Source organism: Trichechus manatus, unplaced genomic scaffold, assembly GCF_000243295.1.
Source record: "Trichechus manatus latirostris isolate Lorelei unplaced genomic scaffold, TriManLat1.0 scaffold00219, whole genome shotgun sequence".
In the NCBI taxonomy this organism is placed as follows: Eukaryota; Metazoa; Chordata; class Mammalia; order Sirenia; family Trichechidae; genus Trichechus; species Trichechus manatus.
In genome coordinates this window covers 2,748,318-2,764,126 of record NW_004444155.1, presented here as the reverse complement: position 1 = coordinate 2,764,126, position 15,809 = coordinate 2,748,318, and positions in this window count along the sequence as shown.

Here is a 15,809-nt window from a genome sequence, read left to right as displayed (position 1 = left end):
GAAAAGTTCACTCTGGAAATTGGAAAAAGAAAGTTTGTAATCCAGTTTAAGGCAAAAGGAAAAGAGGAAAGATTTTTATTCCTCAGACAGTAAACATGGAATTTCTGGTATATATATCTTTTTCTGTTATACAAAAAATAGTCTTTTCTACTTTATTTTACCTGAGTGTCACCTTTATGTTACATATAACAGTCTACCTAGGAAATGTCTATGCTTAATCTTGTATTTATCAAATTACTTCTTTGTAATAACTATAGGCTATTATTTGGAAAGAATACCATATTTTAAATAACCCTCTCTTACTGATGAACATTTACTTTGTTGTAATTATTGACAACAAAAAGTAATGTATGAGTGAAAATGTTTTGCATGCTAACTAGAAATGCAAATGGGACAAATGGTCATGTGTAGAACTACCAGTCCCTAAGTGGGACGAATTGTCATGTATGGAATGACCAATCTTAAAGGGCAGGTGAGTTGGGGAGCACAGGCTGAGTAAATTTGAAAATATTTCATATTATTTTTCTGAGTAGTGTTAAATAGCTCATTCTATACTAAATCTCTCTCACCATGTAGAGTTGCTCTTCTCAGCATCTTCCTGTTTTCTTGCATGATGTTTAACTACGTCTGGGAACATAAGTAAGTGGAGCATAAATCTTCAGTCAAAGGGAGATTTCACATGGAATGACACTGATAAGTTGATCCCATGGTGTCTTGTCTAGGATAACCTGGACCAATTCCTACTGGAAACTTAATTCCTTATGGTTACTATAGTTTAGGATGCCTAGATTAAGGCTACCATGCCACTTTCCATTTTAAAGTAGGGAAAAAAATGATTGCTTTGAGGTTCCCATGTCAGGATGGCACAAATAATACTGACTTGAACAATGCTGCCAAATTTTTATCACTCAACAAAGACAGTCAATGACATGCAAACACAATCCAGGAAAATTAAAATAATTATTTTAAGGAATGTCTGTGGAATTCAAAACAAAATCCATACTCAATTGATCACAGATAAACTAGCCAATAAAATCCTAGGTGAGAAATTATAGAATATTTATTCTTTAAGACAGTTTGGCTGATTAGCTTTTGGGATAGTCTACATGAGTATAACTTTTGGTAAGAAGAGATTTTAAGCAGAAATGTTAATCCTGAACTTTGAATTGCCTTCCGAAAATCTGAATAACTGCTGACAAATTAGGGGAGGAGAATACTATTGTCCGTATTTCATTTGTTAAAGTTTTTACGTCCCTCTTTATTTCGTTTTCCACTTTTTAAAATTTTGGTTTCTTAGATGTGTTATTACCATTTTAAACTTACTAAAATAATTCTGTTCTTAGTCTTGAAAATGCAGCACTTATAATTCATAAGCTGACTGCTAAACTAAGCAGAGAGATGAAACTTTGTAATATACATTGTATGAAAATAATAAGACTTGATTATGAGTATAAGATTAACTTCCAGTTGTGCCCAGGTAGGGAGCATTATTCTGAATGTCTCTAATCTTGACTGAGGAAGGACTTATCAAACTTTTGATTCATTCATTTATTCATGTCTTTGTGGATACAGAGAGTCTCACTTAATTCAATGGTTTATAATCTATTATCATTATAGTTTATTTTAGTTCTCATATTGTTCCAGGTTGGGCAAGTGGGATCCTCTTCTGCGTCCCTTCACAAATCCCATCATTTTTATTCTGTCTCATGATTTCCAGCTCAGGATGTATTAGCTTATGTAGTACTTCTTCCCCATCCCCCATAGTTGGAAATGACCATTTTTCTGAGGAGCCCTGGTTTTTTTGACTAGAGAATGGTCCTTGGAAACTGTGATCGGATGTTAGGTGTGCACATGTCTATTGAAGAGTCATTGCTCCCAGGAAAATTCAGTGGATATTTTTAACTTAATTAATCATTATGAATCAGTATGTGTGTACTTCCTCAACTCTATTTGTTAGACCTTTAGAAATAATTCATACTGTACTCAAGTTTACCTTGTTAATTTTAACTTAGAACTAGACAGCAGGTGTCTTAGGCTGGGTTTTCTAGAGAAACAAAACCAGTAAAATGTATAAATATATATATAGAGAGATCTATATTAAGGAAATGGTTCACATGGTTGTAGAGGCTGGAATGTCCAAGTCCATGGGTCAGAACAGAGGCTTCTCCTAATTCATGTACTCTCAGGGGTTGAAGAATTGGAACAATCTGAGAGTCCAAAAAGAATATGCTACTGTCCTGATTTATTCCTAGTGTCAAGAGTCCAGTTCTCTAAGAAGTTTTACGGTCATAAGTACCCAGAGAAGGCTGAGTCTCAGTCAGCATTCTGGTACCTGAATACCCTTTACTTCTCTCAATGCTTCTTCCAAAACCCTAGCAAATATAACTTGTCACCATTACTCCAACTAAAAAGCTAAAGTTGTTTCAACACTAACGAATGCAGATATACAAGTAAAAATATTAATGGTCTCCACAGGCTAGAAAAATGATAGAATTTAAATTTAAATATGTATGATATCAAGGTGTACTAGCACAAACTTTCTCTAAAGAGATCCAAAGACAGATCTTTAGAGGACAGAACTTTCTCTCCCCCCACCCCACCCCCCAACTTCTTAGCTTCTGACTGGGTTGTAGCTCTAAACAGAACATGATCTGGTGGCTCAGGATGTTATATTCTGAGATGTACAGTTGTGTAGGCACAGGAGTGAGTCCCCATGTAATAATATCCAGCTTAATTTTCCTCAAAACTGATGGTTGGGAAAGTAAAATTGACTCAAGACTAACTGCTCTTGAAGCTGGCATTGCTCAAATCGAGGGTGGGGGTAGGATCTAAGGCTGTTAACTTGGTTCCTGCTAAAACTAGTTTTACTGGTGTTATGGATTGAATTCTATAAATTCTATATAAAAGAGGACAGGACACCAGTTTTGTGGCGCATATCCAAACAGGTTGCCCTTGTTAGGACCAAGCCCAAAGTCAACAAAATTTTTATTGATGTGTGTCTCACTTGGATGTTGTCTTAGTCATCTAGTGCTGCTGTAACACAAACACCACAAGAGGATGACTTTAACAAACAGAATTTTTTTCTCTCACTCTAGTAGGCTAGAAGTCCAAATTCAGGGTGTCAGTTCCAGGGGAAGGCTTTCTCTGTCAGATCTGGAGGAAGGTCCTTGTCATCAATTTTCCCCTGGACTAGAAGTTTCTCTGTGCAGGAGCCCCGAGTCCAAAGGACTTGCTCTGCTCCCAGTACTGCTTTCTTGGTGGTATGAGGTACCAATGTCTCTCTGCTCACTTTTGTCTTTTATATCTCAAAACAGATTGGCTCAAAACACAATCCAATCTTGTAGATTGAGTCCTGCCTCATTAACATAAGTGCCACCTATTCCACCTCATTAACATCATACAGGAAGGATTTACAACACATAAGAAAATCACATCATATGACAAAATGGTGGACAATCACACAATACTGGGAATTACGGCTAAGCCAAATTGATACACATATTTTTGAGGGACATGATTCAATCCATGACATGGGTATAAGTAGAAATACTCTCAGAAGACTAGTGTTGCCTGTTAATTCAACACCCTATTACTGTCTCTTAAATTTTTTTTTAATGCTATGTGTTTTCAGTAATGGAAGGCATTCTGAATCAAGGAGTATTTTTGAATTTACATTTTGAATTATAGATTTTGATACATATCTTGAGGGGAACTTACGTCCAAAAAACATAAGACTTTTCAAACATGCACCAAAATCCATTTTGTTAGAGTGCTTTTCCAAATATAATACACATGCACACACTCACCAAATCCTTATCACACAGGAATCCATAACTACACTTACAAGACATATCTAACTGCACTAAAGCCAAAAGTGACAAAAATTGGACCCAATCACACTTACCTGATGCACTGGCTCATATCTAAGCCTCCTACCTTAGTGAATATTCACCAAAGAACTTTTCTTTTATTTTTCCCCATTACACAAGACCCCATTGGATGGCATCAAATATTTTTAGTTGGAAAAAATACCTTCCCAAGAAAGCTGAGAGCCTGAAAAGGTTTGCAGGCAAAGTTTGTCTCGTGTCATGAAAGACTTAAGAGGCCTCACTTTTAAGCATTTTCTCAAGCACATTTAGCCTACAACAAGTTTCTGTTGTTCTTAATAAGCTCTTTATAAGTTATTTATAAACAATTTTTTTTCAAAGTTATATGATTCACCATCTTCAGATATCACAACAATCATTGCTGCTGAATACTACATTTGGCAGTTTAATGTCTGTCTTTTAAAAAGAGATTAAGATTTCTATATAGAGTCTCAGAAGTCCAATTTTGATGTTTGTTGTACACTTAAGTTCAGTTATTTCATTTGGAACATCTGAGGCAGAGCCTCTCTGGCATATATGGCTGTGGGGATCAAGGAGTGATGAACAGGTGAATTGGTTTTAAATGTCTCTAGTACTGGTTAGTTGCCTTCTTTATCTCCACCTGGTTATCCACCCCTGGGAAGGGTGATGCCCATCAGATAATTATTCAGTCAGGCTCATTCCTTTCTCCTGACATCCAAGCTTATTTCTGATGGGAATTTGCACATCCTTCACTGAAGTTTATGTGGTTCCTCCAAAACATATGAGGATGTCTATGGACTGAGAGGTGTGTTTGTTTCATCATTTGCCTCCTTCAACTCTCAGTTTTGCAACTTGAGTTGGGTGGATGGCCTTGATACCCTATCTCTTCTCTGTCCATCTCATGCAGAAGAATGTCTCTATTCTTTTTTTTCTATTAGCTTCATACTCCATGAAGGCTTTTGGAAGCATCAAAAAGCATTGAGAAGCATTTCAACTGCAATTAGGATTCTTCCCAACAATGATGCTTTAGCCAGGTTTTCTTTTAAAATTAGTATGAATATCAAAGGAGAGGACTTCATTTTTCTGAATATCACCAAGTCTAGCTTACATGAGAGATCTTTCATATAATCTAATAATCTGCAGAGGGATGTTTATTTTCTCTTTTAACATGAATTTATTCATATTTTTTGTGAAATAATTGTATTGTCCTTATTACACAAAAGCACATTCACTTCCTTCCTGATAAATTATTCTGCAAATGAATCAATAATACATATAGTTCAGATAGGCTGAGGAATGATGTGATATAAGAGATTCTCCCCGTCTATACGGTTGAGCTTCTCAGAGACTAGAACTTTTTTTTTCCCTCCTGTGATGGTTAAGATTGTATGTCAAGTTGGCTAGGTCATGATTCTCAGTGTTTTGGCAGTAGTATAATGTTGTGATCACTTCCCTGTGTAGATTTGATATGTGATCACCCCTATAATGGGATCTGCTATGAGCAGCCAATCAGTTGCAGGGGAGTTTCCTTGGGCATGTGTCCTGCATCCATCGAGTGTAGGCAGAAGTTCAGGCTGGTCTCTAGGGCTTTTTCCTGTTCTGGATCCTGCAGCTGACTCCTCCAGTTCTTGAGACTTGAACTGGCAGGTTGCCTGCCATCTTGCCTGCTGATCTTGGGATTCGTCCATCTTCACAGCCTGTCAGTCTTGAGTTCACCAGTCCCTTTGGCTATGTGAATCAGGAGAAGTCTCCTTCCTGATCCATGAACTTGGGCATTACAGCCTGTACAATCACATTGCCATTTCCTTGATATAAATCTCTCTCTCTCTCTCTCTCTATATATATATATATATATATTTACACACTTTACTGGTTTTGTTTCTCTAGAAAACCCAGCCTAAAACACCTCCATACAACACTTATAAAGTGTATAATGTGATGCTTGCTATAAACTTGTTAAGGATAAAGACAAGAACTTTGCACTTACTGAGCTTACATTATAGCAGCAGTGAGAACAATGACAAATAAATACACAGTGCACTATGAAATGTGTAATGGGAGATTTAAGAGAGGACACATAACCTCAAAATCCTGTTTGACTGTTTTTATCTTAAATATTGTTGTGTAGAATGTGATTTTAAAATTTAAATAAAGAAATGATCAGGTTAGTCATGCATAAACTCATTTAGTTTAATTTATTGAAAGGTAGTCATGGAAAAGCACAAAAGTTAGAAAAGTGTAAATAAAATCTGCTTACTTAGCTTAGAGAAAAGAGATAATGCCTAGGCAATTGCTGGGGAACTTTGTTAAGGTAGTTAAAACAACTTGTATATCTATAGGCTCTAATTTATTTTAACAACTCAATAAAGCATTTTGAAAGGCTGCTTATAGGAACACTCAACATAAACATGACTGAGCTTTGTTTTTCAAACATTAACAGAAGCGTAATGGTTATCATGAGTGTAGAAGTAAAATCCTCAGTTTAATTTCTGAATGGAGTGCTTAATTTTAGTTCTGAAATCTCCCCAACTAGACCTACTGGAACCCAAAAACTTTAAAGTTCCTCTTACGATGTCAAAGATAGGTAAATGCATAGTTAATTTTAAAAAAAAGTATTACTGTATTTTACCAATCAGTAAAAAAATGAGATGACACTCATAGGAAAATGGGCAAAGGATAACGGAGGTATATCAACAAAAAAGAAATATAAATGGGCAAGTATTTTGTTGAAAAAAATACTTTAACTAGTTTATAATAATATAATTTTTAATAAATAAGAATTAAAAATAGGAATGAGTGAACCATTCACCAAAAGATCAACCTTGGGTAATATTTTTTTTTATAAATTAAAAAAAAAGAAATCATATGTCCTTTGACCATAATAGGATTAAACTAGAATTCAATAACAGGAAGATATCAAGAAAACCTCCAAACACTTGGACAGTAAACACCACACTATTAAATAATCCGACAGTGGAAGACAAATTCTGAAGTAAAACACCTCAGGCACCATCCATTTATGACAAAGTAGCTCCACCAGTCTGGACATGGCAAAGACAGCAGGGAGGAAGTAAGGGGTCCAAGTGCCTCTGAGTAACCAGACCTGATGCAGGGAAAGCTGTCTGAGCACTCATCCTAATTCCCCTGACTGTGTACATTTGTCAATTAAAATCATTCAGCTTGACTGCCAGATATTTGACACAGATTTGTGGCAATGCAAGTTGAATACATCACAAAATATCAAAATCTGTGGGAGGCTGCCAAAGCAGTGCTCAGAGGAAAATTTAGAGCACAAAATGCTTACATTTAAGAGATGAAAAATCTCAAATAAAAAATAGATATTCACTTCAAGAATCAAAAAAATGACAACACATAAACCTGAAAATAGCAGAAGACAGGACATAACAAAAATAAGACCAGAAATCAATGAAACTGAAAAAAGAAAATTAATGAATCAAAATGTTGATTTAAAAAAATACCACTTATAAATTTCTAGCATTATTGACAAGTTAGACAAGATAATAGGATTATCAGGTATTGAATGGGATATGAAAACAGATGCTATTTCATTCAAGTTAAACCATTTTGTGATTAATAAATTATTTAATGATTCATTGTAATTCATACCCCAAAAAATCCATTGACAAATAACCTGAGATTTGCCAGACTCAAAGAGCCTCTTTGTCTTTTCCAGAGAATTAACCAATGTTCTTTTTGTTTCCTACTTTATCTCACAGAAGTAAACATCATATGCCCCTTTCCAGAGGGTAGAATGTTTGCATCTAACTTGTGGAGAGCATATACACAAAAGCAGTGGTACCATCAGAGCTCACCCTCCCCACCCCAGAGTATTAACAGCCCTAGGAGCTGAGCAGGGAACCTCATTTTGAGAATGAAAGTGAGGAGTGCTGATAAGTAAAGGCAAGACTAAAATAAAATTAAAACAAACCCATTACCATTGAGTTGATTCTGACTCATAGCAACCCTATACATCTGAGTAGAACTGCCATATAGATTTTCCAAAGAGCAGCGGATGGATTCGAACTGCCAACCTTTTGGTTAGCTGACAAACTCTTAACCACTGTGCCACCAGGGCTCCAAGACTAGAGCTGACCTTTTGTCTCAGACTTGCAAGGGAAGGTCATCCCTGGGAGCAATGTACAAATCGCTTGGTGGAGGCAGCACTGTAGAAAGAGTCAACGAGAAGGGGAGGCCTGTTATGTGAGGAAATATCATAAAATAAGTCTGTCTGGAGGAAAATTAAAAGAGAAAAATCAATGCTGCTTGAGAGACAGAAGCATCAGATTCTGAAAAGTTATGAATCCATATATAGAAAACAGTGCATGTGGACCTTTCACTCTTAAGAAATTGTTATGTTTCTAATGCCTCAGAGATTCTTATACTGTAGAGATGTGCATCCAGAGTTAATCTCTGCGAGGCAAATGGCCATCTTGCTTGGCTCCTGCCCAGCAAACCTGGAGATGGAAACAACTCCTCAATTTCTGCTGACTGGGGTGTCTCCAAATGGCAGAAAGGACTAGACAGGGTCCAACCACTTGTCTCTTATCTGCTGCACCAGGCTGACTGCTGTTATGTTAGATGTTAGACTCAGGTGTCTCTCCTAGAGTCATGGCAGGAGACACGTAAATGGATGATAATTTTGTCTTCACCGCTTGCTGTGTGCTGATGAGGGAAATTAATTATCTGGTAAGAACAAACAAGCTAGAGAGAGAAAAAAAGCCTGACTCTTGGAAGCAAGTATATAGAAAGTTCACAATCCAGTTTAAGGCAAAAAGAAAATGGGAAAGACTTTTATGCTTTAGATAGTAAACATGAAATTTCTGGTGTACACTTTATATACCACAAATTATCTTTTGTCCTTTATTTTACCAAAATGTAGTCTTCTGTTACAAAGGAAATCTCTGATTGATATTGTGTTTATCAGATTATTTGTTTGTAACAGTTATCAATTATTCTCTGGAAGGACTAAATCACGTTTTGAAGAACTGTCTTCTCCTTATGAGAGGAGCCCTGGTGGAGCAGTGATTAACAAGCGATCGGCTGCTAACCAAAAGATTTGCAGTTCGAATTCGCCAGCTGCTCCACTGGAGAAAGATGTAGCAGTCTGCTTCTGTAACTAAATAAATTTGTAACAGAAATAGAGATTGAAAAGCTAATTAAAAACTCCCAACTGAAAAAAACCCTGGCCCAGACAGCTTCACTGGAGAATTCTACCAAACATTCAGAGAAGGATTAACACCGTGACTACTAAAGGTATTTCAGAGCATAGAAAATGATGGAATACTTCCAAACTCATTCTATGAAGCCAGCATAACTCTGATACCAAAACCAGGTAAAGACACCACCAGAAAAAAAAAAAAAATTACACACCAATATCCCTCATGAACATTGATGCAAAAATCCTCAACAAATATCTAGCCAATAGAATTCAGCAACATATCAAAAAAGTAATTCACCATGATCAATGGGATTTATACTAGGTATGCAGGGATGGTTCAACATTAGAAAAACAATCAATGCAATCCATTGCATTAATAAAACAAAAGACAAGAACCACATGATCTTATCAATTGATGCTGAATAGGCATTTGACAAAGTCCAACACACATTCACCATAAAAACTCTCAACACAATAGGAATAGAAGGGAAATTCCTCAACATAATTAAGGGCTTTTATACAAAGCCAACAGCCAACATCATCCTAAATGGAGAGACTTTGAAAGCATTCCCCTTGAGAGTAGGAACCAGACAAGGATGTCTTTTATCACCACTCTTATTCAACATCATGCTGCAGGTCCTAGCCTGAGCAATTAAGCTAGAAAAAGAAATAAAGGGCAACCAAATTGGTAGGGAAGAAGTCAAAGTCTCTCTATTTGCAGATGATATGATCTTACACACAGAAAATCCCAAAGAATCCACAAGAAAATTACTGGAACTAATAGAAGATATCAGCAAAGTATCAGCATACAAGATAAAACATACAAAAATCAATTGAATTCCTTTACACCAACAAAAAGAACTTTGAAGAGAAATCACCAAATCAATACCATTTACAACAGCCCCCAAGAAGATAAAATACTTAGGAATAAATCTAAGCAGAGATGTAAAAGACCTATAAAATGAAAACTGCAAGACACTACTGCAAGAAACCAAAAAAGACCTGCAGAAGTGGAAAAACATACCTTGCTTGTGAATAGGAAAACTCAACCTTGTGAAAATGTCAGTTCTACCCAAAGAGATCTACAGATACAGTGCAATCCCTAACTAAATTCCAATGGCATTTTTTAATGAGATAGAGAAACAAATCACCAATTTCATATGGAAAGGGAAGAGGCCATGGATAAGTAAAACACTACTCAAGAAGAAGAACAAAGTGGGAGGCCTCACAGTACAGAATTTTAGAAACTATTATGAGCCACGGTAGTTAAACAACCTGGTACTTGTACAACAACAGATACATAGACCAATGGAACAGAATTGAGAATCCAGACATAAATTCATCCACCTATGAGCAGCTGATATTTGACAAAGGTCCAAAGTGCTTTAATTGGGGAAAAGGCAGTCTCAAATGCTGCTGGCATAACGGATATCCATCTGCAAACAAGTGAAACAAAAACCATACCTCACACCATGCACAAAAACTAACTCAAAGTGGATCTAAGACCTAAATATAAAATCAAAAACAATGAAGATCATGGAATGAAAAATAGGGACAACGCTAGGAGCCCCAGTACATGGCATAAACAGAATACGAACCAGAAGAAACAATGCACAAGCATCAGAAGATAGACTAGATAACTGGGAACTCCTAAAAATCAAACACTTATGCTCATCAAAATACTTCATCAAAAGAATGAAAAGACAACCTACAGACTGGGAAAAAAAATTTGGCTATGACATATCTGATTAGCATCTAATCTCTAAAATCTACAAGATGCTACAAAACCTCTACAACAAAAAGACAAATAACCCAATTAAAAAATGGGCAAAGGAGATGAACAAGCACTTATCCAAAGAAAACATTTAGGTGGCTAACAGACACATGAAGAAATGCTGATGATCATTAGCCATCATAGAAATGCACATCAAAAGTATAATGAGATACCATCTCATCCCAACAAGGCTAGCATTATTCTAAAAAACACAAAATAATTAATGCTGGAGAGGTTATGGAGAGACTGGAACACTTATACACTGTTGGTGGGAATGTAAAATGGCACAACCACTTTGGAAATCCATTTGGCACTTCCTTAAAAAGCTAGAAGTACCATAGGATCCAACAATTGTGCTCCTTGGAATATATCCTAGAGAAATAAGAGCTGTCACACGAATAGATATATGCACACCCGTGTTCATTGCAGCACTGTTCACGATAACAAAAAGATGGAAACAACCTAGGTGTCCATCAGTGGACAAATGGATAAACAAATTATAGGATATTCACATAATGGAATACTACACAATAATAAAGAACGATAAGACCGTGAAACATCTTATAACATGGAGGCATCAAGAGGGCATTATGCTGAGTGAATTTAGTCAGTCACAGAAGGACTTATATTGTATAAGATCACTATTATAGAACTGAAGAAAATGTTTATACACAGAAGAGCACATTCTTTGATAGTTACGGGGGTGGGGAGGGAGGGCGAGGGTTATTCACTAACTAGAAAGTAGATAAGAATTATCTTAGGTGAAGGGAAGGACAGCATGCACTACAGGGGAAGTCAGCAGAACAGGACTAATCCAAAGCCAAGAATTTTCCTGAATACAATCAAACACTTCGAGGGACAGAGTAGCAAGGGCAGGGGTCTGGGGACTATGCTTTCAGGGGACATCTAGGTCAATTGGCATAACGAAGTTTATTAAGAAAATGTTTCTGCATCCTACTTTGGTGAGTGGCATCTGCGGTCTTAAAAGCTAGCAAGCGGCCATCTAAGATGCATCAATTGATCCCAACCACCTGGAGTAAAGGAGAATGAAGAACACCAAAGACATAAGGTAAGTATTAGCCAAAGGACAGAAAGAACCACATAGACCAGAGACTTCATCAGCCTGAGACCAGAAGAACTGGATGGTGCCTGGCTACCACCAATGACTTCCCTGACAGGGAACAGAACAGAGAGACCCTGATGAAGTGGGGGAAATGTGGGATGCAGAACTCAGATTCTATTAGAAAGACCAGACTTAATGGTCTGACTGAGACTGGAGGAACCCCAGAAAGCATGGCTCCCAGACTCTCTGTCAATCCAGAGCTAAAACATTTCTGAGGCCAACTCTTCAAAGATTGGACTGGACTATGGGACATAAAATGATATTTGGTAAATTATGCTTCTTAGCTCAGGTAGATGTATGAGACTAAAGTGGCAGCTTCTGTCCAGAGTTGAGATGAGAAGACAAAACGGGTTAGGAGCTGGTTGAATGGACACGGGAAATCCGGGGTGGAAAGGAGGAGTGTGCTGTCACAGTATAGGGAGAACAATTAGGGTCACATAACAATGTACGTATAAATTTTTGTAGGAGAGACTAAATTGAATTGAAAAATTTCACTTAAACTACAACAATAAAAAAAAAATTCTATTGGAGATGAGACTTAATCCTACTACAGTCCTTGAGGGACAGTGTAGAACTCAGAGCTATTGTGATATAGTTGTGAGGAATCTAAGGTATGTAGTTATCCTTCAAATCCATGACTTTCATAGGTTGAGGCTCCTTCTAAGAAGCATTCATTGTCTCTCTGGCCTTTTTGGCCAAGTATGTTCCCCTAGCCAGGTTGAAGACCTCAGGGAGAGAGTCATAGGTGTTCACAGCGAGCAGCCTTCAGTGTGAAAGGTAAGTGCTAGGACGACGTATGTGGGGTACCAATGGATCTGCCACCCCACTCCACCACATTTAATTCTTCGCCAAATTCTACTTAGCATTCCTTCATCATTTTTCTGGCAATTCCCTCTTTCTATTACTACACTACAGACCAGCTTCTCTGCAACAGTCTACTCATTTGTTCTTTCCACCTCTAGTTCTATTCCTCTCCAGTTTGTGCTATACATGCCCTCAAAATTTGTCATCTTGTGTGTCTGTAATCTTGACCATAGTCAACTGAATGAGGAAGGACTTATATAGCTGGTTTTATTGTAATTTTTTTGTTGTTGTTGTTGCTAGATATTTTTAGATTAGGGTCCATAAAATTGGAAGCCAATGTGTGATTTGTATGGCTTGGGAAGATAGGCTTGGAGGTGAAAGTGTATCAGTCAGCTGCCCTGGAGCAAGTTTTTTATGGATTTGAGAGTATGATAAGGTTAAATGCTTATTCAGATTAAAGGTGAGAGTTTCTTCTTGGGTGAAAAGTAAGATCAAGGCCCCAACAAAGGGAGTTCCCCAACCTGCAGCTCTGCTAGAATGGGTTCCTAAGCTCTGAGGCACCTGTGATTGAAGGTGGTTGTCTTCCTTAAATAACTGGAAGGTGTCACCCACTGGAGTATAAATACATGCATAAATATTCTGATTTAAAGGAAACTCATTGAAGGCTCTGAGAATGTGTTATTCTTTTGGATATATATGCTACTTCTAAACCTGGTGAGAACCCAGTGATTTATGTCTGAATATTCTGGATTCTTTAAAGCACTGATCTCCACCTGCATAATGTGAATCAGTTCCTAATTATTATTATTTCTTTTTTCCCCCAAGAATGAATGAATACGTAAATAAATCCTGTCAAGTTGCACTATAGTGCCCTGTGTAGCAGTGGTGTGTGTAAATGCTGGGTGCTGGCTGCACAGGTTTTTCTTCTTTACATGTTCTTTCTTCTGCTGGGCCAGCTCCCCACAGTCTAATTGGACAATGTAAGACAGATAGTCCCCTTTACTACAGCTCACCAATGCAGTTTCTGTTATAAATTAATTACTTTGTTAGAATTTTGAATACCTGTCCCCCAAAAGTTTCCTCTTGAGAAAAGGAACATCTGTTCTGAGAAGAACTCATGAAACCCTGAAACTTTCCTGAGAGTTTAGAAAGATTCTCCCATTGTTTGAATGAAATTGTTATTTTTTTCTTTTCTTTCTTTATTTTGTTCTAGGTGAAAATTTACAGTGCAAATTAGTTTCACATTCAAAAATTTACACACAAATTGTTTTGTGACATTGGTTGCAATCCTCCCAATATGTCAGCACTCTCACCATTTCTCTTTATACCACGAGTTCCCTGTGTCCATTCCTGCAGGTTTCCTCTCACTTCCTGTCTTCTTGTCTTTGTTTTTGGGTGTGTGTTGCCCACTTGATCTCTTACACATGATTGAAATAAGAAGTACATCCCTCATGTGTGTTATTGTTTGTTTTATATGCCTGTCTAATTATTGTCTGAAAGGTGGATTTCAGGAGTGTCTTCAGTTATGAGTTACCAGGGTATCCAGGGGCCATAATCTAGGACTTTCCTCTAGTCTCTGTGAGACTAGTATGCCTGGTCTTTTTTTATGAAATTGAAATTTGTTCTTCATTTTTCTCCTGCTCTGTCTGGAACCCTCCATTGTGATCCCTGTCATAGCTGTTGGTGGTGATAGCCAGGCACCATCTAGTTCTTCGGGGCTCAGGATAGTGAAGGCTGTGGTTCATGTGGTCCATTAGTTCTTTGGGCTGATTTTTTCCTTTTGTCTCAGATTTTCTTCATTCTCGTTTGCTCCAAACATGATGGGACCCATAGATGTATTTTAGATGACCCCTTGAAAGGTTTTAAGACCCCAGATGCTACTCACCAAAGTAGTATGTTAAACATTTTCTTGATGAACTATGTCCTGACAATTGACTTACATGTGCCACAAAACCATGGTCCCTAGCCATCAGCCCCATTAACACGGTCCCTCAAGGTGTTTGGATGTGTCTAGGAAGCTTCTATGGCTTTGTCTCGGTTAACTTGTGAAGATTTCCCTATATTACGTGTTATCTTTCCTTTCACCAAAGTTCACACTTGTTTACTATCTAGTTAGTGATTTCTCCTCCCCATGCCTACTCTCTAATTGTAAACCTTTTCATGAGTTTTTATAATAGTAGTCTTATATACTATTTGTCTTTTTGTGATTGACTTATTTCACTCAGCATAATGCCCTCCGGATTCATCCATGTTCTGAGATGATCCGCAGATTCATCATTGTTCTTTATTTTTTCATAGTGTTCCATTGTATGTATGTACTATAATTTGTTTATCCATTCATCTGTTGGTGGGTGCTTAGGTTGTTTCCATCTTTTTGTTAGTGTGAATAATGCTGCAATGAACATGGATGAGCATATTTCTATTTCTGTGACTGCTCTTATTTCTCTAGGATATATTCCTAGTAATGGAATTGTTGGATTGTATGATATTTCTATTTCTAGCTTTTTTTTTTCACCTTGCTTGCTGAAAGTGAAGAAGACTTGAAGCACTTACTGATGAAGATCAAAGGCTATAGTCTTCAGTGTTGACTACACCTCAACATAAAGAAAACCAGAATCCTCACAACTGGACAAGTAAGCAACATCATGATAAATGGAGATAAGATTGAAGTTGTCAAGTATTTCATTTTATTTGGATCCACTATCAATACCCATGGAAGCAGTAGTCAAGAAATCAAAAGATGAATTGCATTGGGCAAATCTACTGCAAAAGACCTGTTTAAAGTGTTGAAAAGCAAAGATGTCACATTGAAGACTAAGGTGCCCCTGACCCAAGCCATGGTGTTTTCAATTGCCTCATATGCATGTGAAAGCTGGATGGTGAACAAGGAAGATGGAAGAAGAAGTGATGCCTTTGAATTGTGGTGTTGGAGAAGAATATTGAATATACCAAGGACTGCCAAAAGAACCAAAAAATCTGTCTTGGAAGAAGCACCACCATACTGCTGCTTAGAAGCAAGGATAGCAAGACTATGTCTCACATACTTCAGACATATGATCAGAAGGGATCAGTCCCTGGAGA